This window comes from Melopsittacus undulatus, chromosome 9 (assembly GCF_012275295.1).
Source record: "Melopsittacus undulatus isolate bMelUnd1 chromosome 9, bMelUnd1.mat.Z, whole genome shotgun sequence".
In the NCBI taxonomy this organism is placed as follows: Eukaryota; Metazoa; Chordata; class Aves; order Psittaciformes; family Psittaculidae; genus Melopsittacus; species Melopsittacus undulatus.
The window spans coordinates 879,894-895,960 of record NC_047535.1 but is presented as its reverse complement, the minus strand read 5'-3'; the positions used below and the strand labels follow the sequence as shown (position 1 = coordinate 895,960).

The 16,067-nt window shown below is 51.6% G+C and overlaps 1 long non-coding RNA gene across 2 annotated transcripts; it reads right to left on the bottom strand.

Annotated features, from left to right (window-relative positions):
- Nucleotides 1-1,639: 1,639 nt before the first annotated feature.
- On the bottom strand, nucleotides 1,640-15,394 carry LOC115947618 (uncharacterized). 2 transcript variants are annotated; one of them, XR_004081507.2, is made up of 3 exons: nucleotides 15,264-15,394; nucleotides 4,300-4,412; nucleotides 1,640-1,741 (listed from the first exon to the last, which is right to left on the bottom strand). It is a non-coding gene; the product is annotated as an uncharacterized lncRNA (long non-coding RNA). The 2 variants fall into 2 exon arrangements; XR_004550008.1 differs by lacking the exon at nucleotides 15,264-15,394 and adding an exon at nucleotides 12,560-12,774.
- Nucleotides 15,395-16,067: the final 673 nt, after the last annotated feature.

The following is a 16,067-nucleotide window of genomic DNA, read 5'->3' as shown; positions in this document are numbered from 1 at the left end:
GGATTCATTCTATGGCCCTATGAAAACCCCAAAGACACCCAAGGGGAGGGTGATCAGCTGAAATGTCCGAACCTCCTTTAGTGCTGCCCACATCCAGCTGGTGCTGGAGGCCCAGAACACCTTCAGGTTGTTACAGTGAACATCAGTTACCCTCCTGACCCTCAGCTTCCCCTCCTAAGGTTTCCATCCAGCACCGGGGTTTGCAGGTAACTCCTATTGCACAGCTTGGATCACACAATAGAACCAGGGGCTGTTTCCTTCATCGATTTCTTGTGTTTCCTTCTATTCCTCACAGATTTGTCAACATTAATTTCTATATGCTTAACACTTTGCAAATACTGGTGACTTTCTAAAATGAATGAGTTGAGCTGGAGGTTGAACACCTTCCCCTTGCGTGCAGTGTGAGCCTGCTACTAAAGCATGTTAGCAGCAGCAGGGCTTGTAAAATAGGGGTTATTAAGAAGTGAATCTGCCAGCAGCCATCGGCAGCTGGACCGCTGCTGCTGAACGTTGTTCCTGCTATCATTGGAGCTCTTCCTGTTTGCATTTCCAAACCGAAAGGCACCACATTTCCCACAACAACGCCTTTGCAGCCCATGTTTGAAGGCTCGTGGGTTTCCCAGGGTTCAAGGCAACAACTCAGCAACAAATCACATTCCCAGTGAATTCCTGGGAAGGAGTCGGGGTTTAACCACAGAGAACTCCTACGGGCTGTGCCCTTTAACAACACACAACGTGTCAGCCCCTGATAAAGCATCAGCAACTAAAACTAACAGAGCCGGTGCCAAATCCTCCTAAGAGCCTGCTCGGGGAGAGCACGGCGGTTTGATGTTGGGAGCATATCATGTGTTTATAAGACTCACTCCCCAAATACATTTTTGAGATAGCTCATATTAAAGTGCAATTACAGGTTAAGTAACAAATTGGCTTGGTGCCTAACACAGAGAAACACACTGCGACAATCAGATAATGCAGGAATTCAACAAGATGGCAACAGGCACCACGGAGGGAGCGGGAGCAAGGAGCTGCCAGCGATGCCTTCATCCCCGAGGAGGTGATGGGGCTGGTGGGGCTCAGCCCCACAACAACAAGGACCATTGAAACCCTGCACCAAATAACACAGGGTAATAGGACAGAGAAAAGGCTCCTCTCCACTCGCCAAGCCCAAGCGGAGAGATCCCGGCTGTCACCAAGGAAACCGGAGCTTGCTGGAGCCATCTCCATCCCCACCGCCTGCCAGTGCCTCCGGGTGTTTTAGCAGTCGAGTGGCACTCCACTGGCCTCAGGTGCCTGCTCCTTGAGACAGGGACACCACTCCATCCCCTGAGCGTGATAGGACACTGGTGAGAGGCTCCTCCGCAGCATCTTCCCAGCTGCTGTGACTTGCTCCCAACACTTTACCCGCTGGCTCTGTGATGGGATTATAGGAGCTGTTGCTGCTTGCAGACACTCCAAGGGCCATCGCGGGGACTCCTGTGCAGACACTTCTGCCCACTGGTGCTCATGCGGTGCTGGAGAGGAGCAGGTGAACATCTCAGTGTCATCATGTGGACCTGGGGTTGCTCATACATTGAGCTCTGGGGCTGCTCTGGTCTCTGCTGCACTGAAAGGGATTGGAAAAGGAGCAGGGAAAGGTTCAACAGGGTGGCAGCTTCCCTGCCTGGCCTGCACAGGGATGCAGGGTTAATGAAGGCAAAGCAGTGGTTGAGAGAGCCAAGAGGATGGGGCAGGACTTCCCAGCCTGGAATGGAGACAAGAAGAAGGTTATGAAGGGGTCTCAAAACCTCTGGGTGCATGGAGATGGCAGAGATGAGCAATGAACCTGCGATGGCAAACAGGGACATCACCTCATCCTGAGCAAGCTGCTCCAGTGGAAGGTGTCCCTGCCCATGGCATGGGTTGGAACTCAATGAGCTTTAAGGTCTCTTCCAACCCAAACCAGTCTGGGATTCTATGATTCTACTTCTTCCCCCTCAAGAAGGAAACTCACAATGGACACCATGCACAGGGTACCATGTACCTCTTCTGCCAGAAGGAGGATCAGCAAGGCCACTTACTCAGAAATAGAGATTCTCATGGGTCCTGCAGCAGCTTTGACACCCCTGGGGACCCACTGTGGGTCCAGCTCCCACACTGCATCAGACCCAGACCATGGGCAAATCCCCCATTCCTCCATGCAGAAGATGGTTTAAATGCTCCTGAATGGAAAGGCTTTCAGAGCCTCCAGAGGCTTGGCTGCTGCATTCATCCCAACCCCAGTCCCATTGAAGCACCCCTGTGATGGGGAGCAGGGGCTGGAGGAGGAGCTCCTCTTGCTCCTTCCACTCCCATCAAACCCATCACAAACCTGCCTGCGCCATAATTGCATCTCTCCGTTGCCGGGTTGGGAACAACAGGGAAGTCAGCAGAACACTTAAGCACAGCTAGTTCTGCACGATATAATTCTCTTTAATCTTTTAAGCATTTGACAGTATTTGCTTGAAAGAAGGAGCAACAAGTACATAATTATTGCACTAATTAAGCTGCCAAAACACAAGCATGCTGCAAGAGCACCTTTGAAACAGTGAGCTCTCGATTCATTAGCATCTGCTGTAAGCTTATTAATCACCTAACAGGCAATTAGCAAGCTGTTACTGTTTGAGACTAGTATGTAAATAAATTCTTGGGTTAATTTCTTCCTCTGATAATAAAGAAAACATTATGAAAATTAGCTAAGCGACAATGTAAATGATCTTGACTGTTAATTATATGATGGTGTTACATATGCGGCCGCTGTACACCAGATAAGGGATGCACCTCGCACTCTGCCTAGCTTTAAAAACAAAACTGTTGACACAGGTAATAGGGAGCCTTCCTGCACTCGAGGCACAGATGTTTGCCTTTAGCTAACCAAAACGGAGCACTGAGCGACCAGCACTGCAAAACCAGCAGCTGGGTCTGTTTGTGATGCCTTGGGCAGAGCCCTGCCTGTGGTTCTCCAGCCCCTCCAATGTGGAGCCCCCCAAAATCATCAGTATTGGCCCTGCTTCCCCAGCAGCCTTTCCTTGCTGGGCCTGGATTGGTGCCTGTCTGCAGTGCATGGCCCTGTGATAGAGATGCAGGCAGAGATGCAGGCACAACATCAGCGCAGGGATGCTCATAAGGTGGCACCACTCACAGCTCACCCTGGGGCTGGACATCCAGCACTCACACAGAGGAAAATGAGTTGAGTTAATGTGAAAGCAAAGCAGTGCCCTCCCTGCACAGCCCTGACCATGCTGCAGGCAGAACAGAGCCTTGTTCACCCTCCTTCATCATCCAGCTGATGGCACCCACTGAACCCAGTGCTTCCCAGTGAGCAGGCAGGAGCTCCGGGGCTGCCCATGGGGCACAGCACTCCCCTTCCCATACACACTGGAGCTGCATGAGGGAGCCTCATCTCACCCTTAATCTTCATCTTTTGTTTCAAGCTTTTAATGGTGAAATATTCCGTGTGCGTTTTGTACGCATAATTATGGGGCAAAAGATGGTGATAAAGTAGTTTAAATTAATAAGATTATTAAGTAACCTCTGCTGCTGGTAATTCCTCACTCCAACAGGCGCACGGCTTGCTGTAATTAGTTTTCTGCTTCGCTGGAGCATGCTTAAAGGAGCTGGGAGGGGTTTTGGGGAGGGGAAGCTGTAAAGCTGAGCCCAGAGCAGGGTTTGTCACTGGAAGGTGGCAGTTGGGAGATGTCCTCCCTGGTTCCCACATTTGGGACAGGGCATCGCTGCCTGCATCCCCATGGGCTCTGCTTGGTGCACAGCATGAGCCATCAGCACCTCAGGAATTGCCTGCTTTGGGCTGCCATAGGATTGGGTTTTAATGTGGGAAGAGGGCTCTGGGAAGGGTGGTGCCTCGTGAAAGGAAAGCTTTATAATGTATTGCCCCAGTAAATAACAGGTCAATGCCATCAGTCTGGGTTTGCAGAGATAATCGATAGCTTCACTGAGCCATCATCTTGCCTGGGACACAAAACAACGTCCGTTTGCAAGGAAATCAAAATACAGGAGCAAAAACAGCTCCAGTGCCTAAAGGGGCTGCAGGAACCTGGAGAGGGGCTTGGGATAAGGGATGTAGGGACAGGCCAAGGGGAATGGCTTGAACCTGCCCAAGAGAGGGGAGACTGAGCTGAGCTCTAAGGCAGAAGCTGTTCCCTGTGAGGGTGCTGAGGCGCTGGCACAGGGTGCCCAGAGAAGCTGTGGCTGCCCCATCCCTGGCAGTGCTCACCCACCTTGCTCCTGGCTGTGGGTCAGGTCCCAGCTCAGAGCATCACTCACCTTCCCCTTCCAGGGTTGGTCCTGCCAGCATCCCAGAGCGTTTTCCTCCACCTATTCCCACTGCCCGCAGGTCTCCCCTTGGCAGCCTGTGGGGTTCCTTCCACTGTTGGATCCTAGAAGAGAAGAAAAGCACCCAAATATATTGATTTCTGGGCTTCTTTTGCTTGAAAACACAAGCCACAACCCTAACCCTAATGGCTCCAAAACACCATTGTCCATTTCCAAGAGCCAGCACTGGAGCCTTACAACAACTGCACAGGCCCAAGAAGACAAGAAGGGAACAGCTTGTAAACGTCTTTTAGTGCACAGTGTGTTCAGTTTTACGGGTGATGGCTGCAGCTCCCTCCAGAGCGATGTGCTAAGAGGTGAGTCTGGATCCAGCTTGGAGACTGCCGCAGTTTGGCCCATTAAGAGGTGAATTTTTCATGTCAGGAAGCAATCTCTTGCAGATGGAGTGCTTGTCTGTGGAAAAGGGGAAGGACTCCAGTAAGTAGGTCAGGGAAGCAGCACACGGCTCCTTAGGAGGCTGCTTGGACCTGTCTGGGTCCCTTTTCCATGTCCCTGGTAAGCAGGAAAGTGGCTCCATGTTTCCTTGGACTCACTGGACCCTGCTGGCAGCGCCTCGAACAAGGGTCCCAGTACAAACCAGTTGTGGTTATTCAGCCTGAATCACATCGAGGTCTTGGTCTCCCACCAGCAACTGAGCTGGCTGGATGCTGCTGCTGCATTCTGTGCCAGATGTTTGTGGAGGGACAGATGTGCCTCGACTGAAACCAGAAGAAGTTGCTGTTTCCTTCCATAAATCTCAGCTTTCTTGGGTTGGTTTGATCCCAGACAGCTCCTCTCCAGCCGCTCGTTGGTTTCTGCTCCATTTCTCCCTCTGTTCAAACACAGATAACAGCTCCGGGTGCTCTGAGCAGGGTGCTGCCGGCATCCCTACGCATCCCTGCACTGAAGAGATACAGCACGTGGCTGTTTGCTTTGAATTCACCTTAACTGAAATACCACATTTACATGAAAACTGCCCTAAAACCAACCTGTGGTGACCGGTGCAGTGTTACAGAGCTCACCCCAAGTTAAACAGCTCTGTCTGGAGCACACATCCCCACTGACAGCACTGCCAAGGGCTGAGCCACGGGGCTATTGATCCAGTCAGGATTGCACTGATGAGTGGCAGGAGGGCAGCCAAAGCAAACCCGGCTGAGGAAGGGTTTAGTTAGGAACAGGTCAGCAGGTGAGGACAGTTCATTCACTGGCAGCAGTGAAACTTCCACCCATCAGTGTTTGGAGTCAGTGTCTCTAACGTCACTTGTGCCGGTGACACCGACTGACAAGGGACCACTATGTGCAGAGGGTGCAAAGGGAGAGCGCCCGTATTGATCCCGGGAACATGGCCTTGGGATTATTAAAGCTGACCTTGTCCAGCGTCTCTTCCATGGATACAAAGGTCACACCAAAGCAAACAGCTCCCTAATGACTGGAGATGCCCACGGCGCAACGGGGACAGGATGTAAATATCCCAATGGAACATTGAAACGCCTGGTGCAGAGTGGCTGCAGTGCAGTGTGGAAGGCAGGGAATTGCTTAGGCTGGAAAAGATCTTTCAGATCGTTGAGTCAGACTGGAAAAGACCTTTAAGATCATCACCACAACCACCATTTTGTTTGGACTACAAGGGGGGATGGATTCAAGGAGACTGAGCTGAGCTCTGAGGCAGAAGCTGTTCCCTATGAGGGTGCTGAGGCGCTGGCACAGGGTGCCCAGAGAAGCTGTGGCTGCCCCATCCCTGGCAGTGCTCAAGGCTGTGATTCTATAACCAAGCCAAGCCCAGCGCTCTGACCCAGCCCCTGACAGGGATAAAGGCAGGGGGAGGGCCGGAGGCACGGACCGGCTCCTGGGATGTGGGGAGCAGAGGGGGGATGTGGGTCCGGCTGCCCCATGGGGGGGGGCGAGGGGCCCGATCCTCCTCCAGGGCCGGTGCCGTCGGTCTCCGCGGGCGGACTCTCCTACCACCGTGTGGCTGTGCCCGGCCGTGCACACCGGGGACCGCAGCGGCCCGGACCCCCCCCCCCCCCCCCAATCCCGATGGGGTATCCCATAGGAAACCCTCATCCCGCAGCCTCGGAGGGGCTGCTGTGGGTGGGAGCTTTCCCCATGGATAAATCAGTGCCATTTCATCGAGCCCCCTCCAGTCAAGGCTGCAGCCAGTCCCTGCAGAGCTTCCCACCAGGCACCAGTGACCGACGCCGTTTTCCCTGCACTATCCCGATGCTGATGGACCCAGCATCATCCCCCTGCAGCAGCATCCTTTATACCACCCAGAGAAGGACAAATCCGGCGTGTGCTCTGCTATGATGCACAGAGGTACCCCAGCATTTAACTCGCAGCCTTAATCTCTACCAAAGGACTACCCGAATTTTACAGTGCTCCTGATCTGGTCCACACCATGATCCCACAGAGCCCAGAGCCTTTGGGTGCTGTTTTCCTGCAGCACTCATCCTCTTTCTTCCAGCACTGGGAAGACTTCAGCTGTTCAGGTTACGTGCTGCTGCACACACACGAGCTCACCTTGTCGGCTCTAGAAACCCATCAGTCTTTGGTGCGATAACAAGGAGCAGTCTCTGACATCTCCTCCAAGACCCAGAGATGCTCCGAGCTGCTCTAAGCTCCAGTTTTCATTTTCCAGGCAGGCAGACGACGACTTCAAAGGCACCAGTCCTCATCTGATAGGAAATATCCCGATCCACCCTGGAGCAGGGATGCTGCCCAGGCAGAGACATGGGACAGACATGGGGTCCTCAAGGGGCTGCCTGTAGGATGGGGGGTTAAGGCAGGGGTTTAACACCTTCCCAAGGCTGTTGAGCCAGCAGCAGAGGGCTGGCTTTGATTTCCCCATCCCTGCGGCTTTGCTCACTGAAGACACAGCACAACCATTTCAGGATGAATCTGTCTTTGATTGCTGCAGAAATAAACGTTTTTCCCCCAAACCGAGTGTTTCAATGGGACAATTGGAGCTATTCCCAAGCCTTCCCTGTGGCTGGGAAGCACAGCACAAAGTCCAGCACTGTTGGGACTCCCAGGGCTGAACCAGCAGCAGGTCCCTCTGTGCCATTCCCAGTCTCCATGTGTGCCTTAGCATAATGCAGAGCAGGAAGGAGCACTCTGTCACAGGGACTCCTTGGGGACCTTACCTCGGATGCCCCAAACGGAGCCTGGTTTGCTGATGGAAGATGGAGCAGGGATGATGGTTCATAACCGGAGAGGGACGAGCGCTGTCAGCACATTACCTCTGCTACAAGCCTGGCCATAAAAATCACCTCGCCAGCAAATGCAGCCTTTCTGCTCTCCGTGCCCAATCAATTAGCACATGAGTGATACAGGCCCATTAGGGCAAACTGATGCTGGGGGAGTTATGTCATCAGCTCTAGGAATGATTGCTTAATACACCACTTGGCTCAGAGGAACTCTTACCCACCTCACCCCCCAACCTGAATCAATAGCAACAGTCAAGCTGGATTGTTTCAAACAGGAATACTGCTGGGCAGCGAGGGAAGCTCAATAACAGCGTTTGTGATCTCGCACTTACTGGGCTATAAATAATACAGAGGAACAACAACAATGGACAAAGGATATTCCTAACCAGGAGAAAGGGCTGGTGTAACTTGTTATAGCTTGATACAAGTGCGAGCAATGAAGAGCTCAGAGCAGGGCTTTGCTGTGCTAAACTGCATCCTCTGCAGCTTTATCTCAGCAAAATAAGCCTGGCTGGTGTCCTGGTTCCAATGCCTCTTTCCATTGCCATATGGATCTTCCCCTCCCATTGGATGCAGGGAGAAGGGGAGAAAGCCCAGAGGAAAGGCTGGATACAGGACATCAACCACCAATCATCCCAGGGCAAAAGGAGACATTGGGTGCACCAAAGACACATTTCATTGCATATAGAGGAGAAAAACCTTCCTCTGCCTTGCCCTGGGGATGGGGCTTCCCATTACAAGCACAGGACAAAGCACTCTTGATATTAGGTCTGCCAGAGGATTTGAATAGGATTGGCCTGGGCTAACAAACTGTGATCAAAGCTAATCTCTGATTAGCTATACTGAGGAGATTTAATTTAGTTTAAAGCCTCACCTGAAATGCAGAACTGGGTATTATTGCCTATCTGACCGAAGCTGCTGTTGTAAAGCTGCAGTATTTATAGGAGAATTAAAACCTCTCTGAAAGCAATCACCCAAGGAAGCAGCAGAATTGATTGCGGCGTTGCTGGTTCCAAACACCCAAAAATCACGACTCAGTCCCCAAAATGTCACCAGATTTTAAAATGTAATATATTTTGTCTTATTTTTATTTAGTCTGAGACACTGGTGTTCGTATTTTCAAGCCATGAAGGCTGAGACCTGCCTCTCTCCTAAGGAAGCAGAGATTTCCACCTAACACCATTCCAGGAGCTGGAGATTTAACAGAAGCCACTAGTTATTGCAGTGCTTCCATGAGAGCAGCCCTTGAACCATGAGGAGAACCTGACTGGAAGCTGGTGCCCTGCAATGCTTTGGGAATGATGCCCTCCATGCACTTCCATGGATCTCTCTGGAGAGCCATTGCTCAGGATAGAGTGTGTCAGCATCAAGGGGTGTTGCAGAGCTCGGGGGCAGCCCCTGCTCCAGCTTCAGCTCCTCCTGCCTCTGCCTGTTCGGGCTCCCCAGCTCCTGACAGTGACAAACCTCTCCCATTCCCCCTCTCTCTTCCAGCCCATGACATGTGTGTCTGTAGGGCATGAAGAAGTGATGCTGACACAGTGGTGAATCCCATTCAATCTGACTGCAGAGCCTGAGGCCTGACCTTGGCAGGGAGGTGTGGAGCGCAATGGATTCCAGTGCCAGCACCCCTCTGAGATGTGGTTTGCTCAAGCTGACAAGGTGGGTGACCAGGGTGATGCACGCATCCATTCCCAGTCTGTTTGCTGTGTACATCAGATGGGGAGCGCTGTGCCTGTGAGGGCTCCAAGGTGTTACACACAGTGATGCTGCCAGCCCTTGGAGCAGCTCCTGCTGCTGGCTGTGCTGTGGGACATGGTCCTGCTCCCCCGAGCCAGCATAAACCCATGTGCAGCTGTGTCAGCAGACACGGGGCTCAGCAGATGACACTCAGAGAGGTTCCTGCTGGGCAGAATGGCATCATGATTGACACGAGCCCGATTGCCAGCAGCAGTGTCAGGATGGCTGTCCCCTTGCCAGCATGTTTGGATCATCATCATCATCATCATCATAGACTGGTTTGGGTCTGCATCCATGGAACCATCCTGGAGCCATCCCTGGGACACCTTCCACTGGAGCAGCTTCCTCCAAACCCAGTCCAACCTGGCCTTGAGCACTGCAGGGATGGGGCAGCCACAGCTTCCCTGGGTACCACTGCACCCCTCCTTTGCTCCCTGTGCTATTTCAGACACTGACTGGTTTCTGGGTCAGAGTGAGGGGGTCCTGGGGTGCTGGGAAGCAGGAGGGGCGGCTGCTGGGGAAGCAGACCTCTGCAAGCATCATTTCCTTGGGAAATCAGAGGGAAGGGAAAAAATAACCCTCAGCTAACTAATTCCTATTAGAAACGAGCTCCTCTCCCCTCATCTCCTGCGAGCGCTCTTGATTAGCTAATAAATGATTAATCGTGCCAAGAAAAGCCGCTCCTTCATCTCCTGCTTTCATCCACAGCTGCCTCGGGGGGATTTCAAATGTCAGGGGCAGATGCAGCGGACCCCCCCCCCCAGTCCCCATCAACCCAACCAGCCTGGGGGGAGGCTGCAGCGCATCCCTGCTCCATCCCTCCTCAGCGCCTGCGAGTGCATCCTCTGCCTCCTCTAACTGCGCTGTAATTTACCTAAGAGCAGACCACATGCCTTAGTGCCACGGAAAGCAGCAGGCACGTCTCTGGAATCCATCGCTCCTGACAAGTACTCTATTTTAATGCTCCTAACAGCAATTTTTATTCTAACAGTATGTGAAGGCGCTCAGATTTCTATGCAGTTTTTACTTTTTAATCTCATATACCTCTTGCTGGTGTCAAAGTGTCACCGTTTAATAGTCTTACTGGGAAAAAAACCCGGAGTGTTTCAGATCTTGTTCTGTAGTCCACGTTGTGAATACATTAGAGAACCACTGCATGATTTAAGAGGGGTTTTTAGACCTGTGAAGATGGAGGGAAGGGGCCCAGCCTCGTCGCTTGTTGCTAAAGAGCTGGGAAGTGTTTTCTGCTCCAGGCTTCCCTAAGGCAACGAGGGTTTTGGGGGGGGGAATCACTGCTGGTACCTCCTCCTGCTTCCCCAGAATGGCCATTGACGCTGCCTCATGTGGGATGCTCAAGACTCCCAAGCAATTTTCCCCCAATGAGTATTTCATTTCACGGGCACTTAACACCAGGAAAGCTGATACCCGGTGCTGGAGGTTACGCTCTGCCTGCCATGCGAGGCCGGTTACCATCAGAGCTTCCCCAGGTCACCTCAGAGCAATCCCCTGCGGATAAAGGGACGTCCCTGGCAGCAGGAGGATGAGGATGCTGAGTCTCACCCATTGTCTGCATCACTGCCAGAGCAGGATCCAGCAATGCCGCTTCCCATCCCCACACCATCCTGCAGCCTTCTCCCCTCTTCACCTCCCAGGTCCCAGGTTTGGGAGTCTCTGGGTGCTTTCAAATAGGCTCCAAGGCACCTCTGATAAGGAGAACAGGAGGCAGCAGCATGGTTTGTGTGAGATCAAAGCGCTCCCTCCCAGCTGTACGTGCCCCCAGCAATGCAATCATCCTGACAAGCCCAGCAATGTGTATTCCAGCCCCACCGGTTCCACACAATTAGCTCACTAATCTCTGTCCGCCCAGGCACTGATGGATGGGTGAGGGTGGACTGCAGCCCCCACTGCTCCGGACCCAGATCCCACTGAGAGACAGGGCTGGGTGCAGGGATGCCAGGCATCAACATCACAACATCATCAACATCACATCATCATCAACATCATCACTGTCATCATCATCATATTAGTATGATTATTACTATTAAAGATCATTTGCCTCCTGTTTATTCACCTTTTGAATCCCAGAGTAGCTGGGGCTGGAAGGAAGCTCAAACCTCACCCAGCTCCAACCCCTTCCACTGGAGCAGCTGCTCCAATCCCTGTGTCCAACCTGGCCTTGAGCACTGCCAGGGATGGGGCAGCCACAGCTTCTCTGGGCACCCTGTGCCAGCGCCTCAGCACCCTCCCAGGGAACAGCTTCTGCCTCAGAGCTCAGCTCAGTCTCCCCTCTCTTGGGCAGGTTCAAGCCATTCCCCTTGGCCTGTCCCTACATCCCTTGTCCCAAGCCCCTCTCCAGCTTTCCTGCAGCCCCTTTTGGCACTGGAGCTGCTCTCAGGTCTCCCCTTCAGGAGCCTTCCCTTCCCCAGGCTCTTCTGTCTCCCCCTCCTCCTGCAGCACTCAGGGTTGTCACCCTGGGGTCCAGAGCTCTGACTGTGAGAAGGAAAGGGAGGCAGAGTAAAGCCCATTACTTCAGCCAAGGGATTCGCTGCCACAGGTTGGCTTTGGCTGCCATAAGGATGCAGCTCCTGAGATTACCTGTCAAGCCTGTGTGAATATTAAATTAAAGGTAAAAGGGTTTAACTCGAGCTCAGCACCTCTGAGCACACAGAAATAGCTCAGCTCCTGCTTCCCTACAGCAGCAGGCATGCTCCAGACCCCTGCTCCACACCGAGCAAAGCTGCAAATCAAGGGCCAGACATGATTGCAAGCACATTCCTTGCTCTTTCCTTTCTTCTGCTACAAAGGAGATTGGAGGCACACATGGGCTTTGCTTACATCTCATCTCAAACAAAACATACAGGCATAAATAACAGAGCCTGACAGCTCGGGGGGGTTCTGAGTGCACTGAGGAGGATGCTGGAGCAGCAGCACTCCTGCAGCCACAGATCCACTGCAACCAGTGGATGCTGCATGGGTTTACCTGTGGGAATCTGCACCTAAGGATGGGTGTGAGCAAGCTGGGTTAAAGCAGCAGGATATCATCTATGTCCAATGAGGGCTGTGTGGTTTGTGGACTAAACCTTTCTCCATTGCCAAATCTCACCAAATTCATTGAAAACTGGTCACATTTTCAGGAAAACAGCACCCAAAGCAGGCAGAATAAATCCCAGTCGAGCAGTACCACATCTAACACAGGCTGGCAACCATATCACAGCATTACTACATGAAAAAGTGATTCAAACCATCCCAAATCCCAGTGTGAAACTTACCCTGTGCAGGTGAAGCAAGTGCAGAGAGGCCACGGAGCAGGGAGCCAGCCTTGCCTTTCACATGTGGTTCTACTTGGGTGTAATTGCATCCTTTTGAAAAGCTGTTGTAACCCCCAGTCAAAGCGGTCGTCTCCAACAGGGACACAAGGAATACAATGTGGCTTTCATTATGCTTAGAATTGATCTCTTCTTACCTAGAATGATCTTATTTTATGTTTCTAACAGCAGTTCTTAGGGCAGGGTGAGGTCTTGCCCACCTAAAGGGGCACATCAATGCACTGGGGCTGCAGAGGTGGGAGAGAGCCAGGACTGTGGGACCCCCTGTGATGGGAGCTACTGCCCTGTGGGGAGGGTTTTCCATATAGAAATCACCCAAAGGCTCCTAATTCAACCACATGTGGCCACTTCTCTGGGAAGCCAGCACAAGGAGCCTGTCCTAACAACTTCCATGTCTAGAGTGGTTCTTTGGGGCCATCACAAACTGCTGCCAGGGGCATGCAGAGCCAGAGCAAAGGCTTTTTTCCCTCTGAACACACTCCAGGAAACAGATCTATTATTTCAGCTGGACTCAACTATTTAATTCCAGCCCAAAGCCAGTGCTTGGCCTCCAGCATCTGACTTTGGGAATAACAAACCAAAGCAGGGCCTGGTGGTGCATCACCTTGGGGAGCCCCAGTCCTTGGGATGCCAGGTACTGGGGGTGACAGTGATGCTCAGCATCCACACTGCAAGCACCAGCAAAGGAGGTTATTGAGGGTGATGGGGACGGGGGAAGGAGCTGCCAGCCCTTTGCTCCTCTCCGGAGCAATGCTCACCCCAGGGTGCAGAAGCACTTTTGCATCTCCCTGTATTAATGCAGGCATCCGACTGGATGATGTAGATGTCTTTTTAATGGACCTATGTCTGAAGGCTGAATGCATAATCTCTCTATTACATGTATACTTTACACACATATAGTCATCCAGAAATAGTGATTTATGCAGCCCTATTACATATGCAGAGGCTTGGGATCCCGTTGCACAGTGGGCAACGATTTTGGTTTTCCAGAGCTATTTATTTGCATGCCAGGGACTGCGGATGATGAATAGAGCGCGCTGCGGTCAGGGCGAGCCCACTGCTGAAATACAGCCCCGCTTGCAGCAGCATTAATTATTAACTCCATACAGGAGATTTGCCACTCTCCCAGCACCAGACACTGAAATAGCTTCCTACATAAAAGAGCATTAAGTGAAAGCAGGGATAAAGCCGATCGCTCGGCAAAGTGACGTCCTGCATCCAAGACCTACGGCTCGGCAGGACAATTTACAATCCTTTAATTCCATTTACAAGGCGGTGGCACAAAAGGGAGCTGGAGACAGAGGCTGGAAGCTGAGACTGAAGGGGAAGAATGAAATAAACAGGAATCCAAGGGAGCCAGAATCAGGCCCTCCTGCTCATTAAATTCCAACCGGGATTAGAGGCAGGAAAGCGCCGGGTGAAGGTTTCGCTATTGTACAATGGGAGGTATATTAAGTTATATAGGTTCCATCTTGTCCCTATTCATGCCTAACTGTGTTGGGTATATCCGAGCAGCTAAGCATAATTTGCTTATAAATAATTGACTTCTCGGTGATTAAAATCTCTTGAGGGTCTCTGGGTTTATTCACAACAAGCCGCCTCGTCCTGCCGTGCAAATGAGGCCTTTCAAACCCGCCTCATCTCCAACAGAAACCTTATGAGGAGTGATTTTTTATCCCCCCGTAATAACCTTCAACTAACCTTTAAACTGAAGTGAATAATTTAAATCTTATTTTCATATCAATGGGGGAGTCAAGCCAAGCAATTATCTTTTATCTGTATACTCTGTCGTCAGAGCAAGGCATAATAAAGTTCTCCCAAGTGGGCAGAGCGAAGCAGCGAGAGGAGGAGAGAGCAGGAGCGCGCTGGGATCTGAAGACATTAATGCAGCCATGAATTATTCAGTAATGAGGACAAGATCTGCCATAAAAGCTCCGCCAGCGCCCGGTGCACACCACAAATTGCCGGATGGTTGGTGCAATTAGTGCCGGGGCAGCCGGGCCTGGTGGGTGGTCAACACCTCCCTGCATGGGAATACCGGGAATACCGGAGAGGGAAATGGGGTGGGGGGAAAGGGTAACTCAAATCACCCTCAGCAAAGGCATTGGAGGAGCGGGGGATGTGATTTCCCCATCATCCTCATTAAAATTCCTTGTTTCTCTGTGATTCCCAATGGAGTGTCCATGATTTTTGTTTATTAATTCATAAAATGCCAGCCCTGTGATTGAGGCTGCTGATTGCAGGAGCAAACACAGGGGGGTGAAGGGTTGTGTGGTTCCTACCCAGCCTCTGTGAGTGGAAACATGAGCATCATATGCAATATTAATCCCTTCCCCTGGCCAGGGGCTGAGGGGAGCAGGACAGGATAGAGTGGGGAGAAACAGGGAAAAACCCAAAATCATTGTTGTACCATTGCACTGAGCATCCCTGCTATATTGCCAAAGCCATATTCCTCTTTTTGGGGCTTATGGGTGGCTTTAACCTGCAGGTGATGCCCATCTCTGTCCCAAAAGGTTGAGGTCTCTGAGTTTCCCATCTATAAAAACAATGTCACTTCCTCCCAGTGGGATGGACTTCATGTCAGAATCCAGTGGTAGAAACACGGATGCTCCAGAGTAGGGACCCTCCTTCCCACCTCCTGTCTCACCTGGATAAGCTGCATCCAAGACATCATCCCGGCACTGTGTAAACGGCTGCAGAGAGGCAGGTTGTGAGGGTTTTCCTCCTTGGTTTTGCCACCCATCACTGGCAGAGGGCTGGGAAATGCTGGACACAGTGACCTAAGACAACCAAAAGCGATATAAAGGCACTGGATTAGATGTCAGGGCAGCTCTGGCACTAAGCATTAAATATCTTCATGTAATCTTTCCACTTAAACTCAATGATTAAACAGATTTAGCAGATGATTAAACAAATAAAGATGAATGAAACAAGCAAAGCAATCACATTTTTATGGGGGGAAAACGCATGATTCAAAACAATATTAGGACAAATTGTCTCAAACTAATAGCGGGTTCGTTGCTTTTGTCTCAGCAGCCTCTGTTATCTCCTCACTTATCAAAATATTTGCTCAAACAGGGAGGGAGCTGCAAATCTGAAGTACGATTGAGGGTTTAAAACAATAAATAGTGAGTGCTCTGCAGGATGCTCTGTCCTTCCTGAGGGGCTGTGGGACACTCATGGACAGCTGGGGCGAGGGAAGGTGCAGCTTAGGGTGGTCCTGGGCAAGGTGAGGGATGGACCAGAGGGAGCAGGGCACCGACTGCAGCCCAACAGCCGCTCCTGTGACCCCTCTGCTTTGTTGTATAGCATCACCCAATCCCAGCCTGCTTTGGGTTGGAAGGGACCTTAAAGCTCCTCCAGCTCCAATTCCTTCCACTGGAGCAGCTGCTCCAAGCCCCAGCCTGCCCTTGGTCTAAGAGCATCATCCAAAGGCAAACTCCAAGCAGCA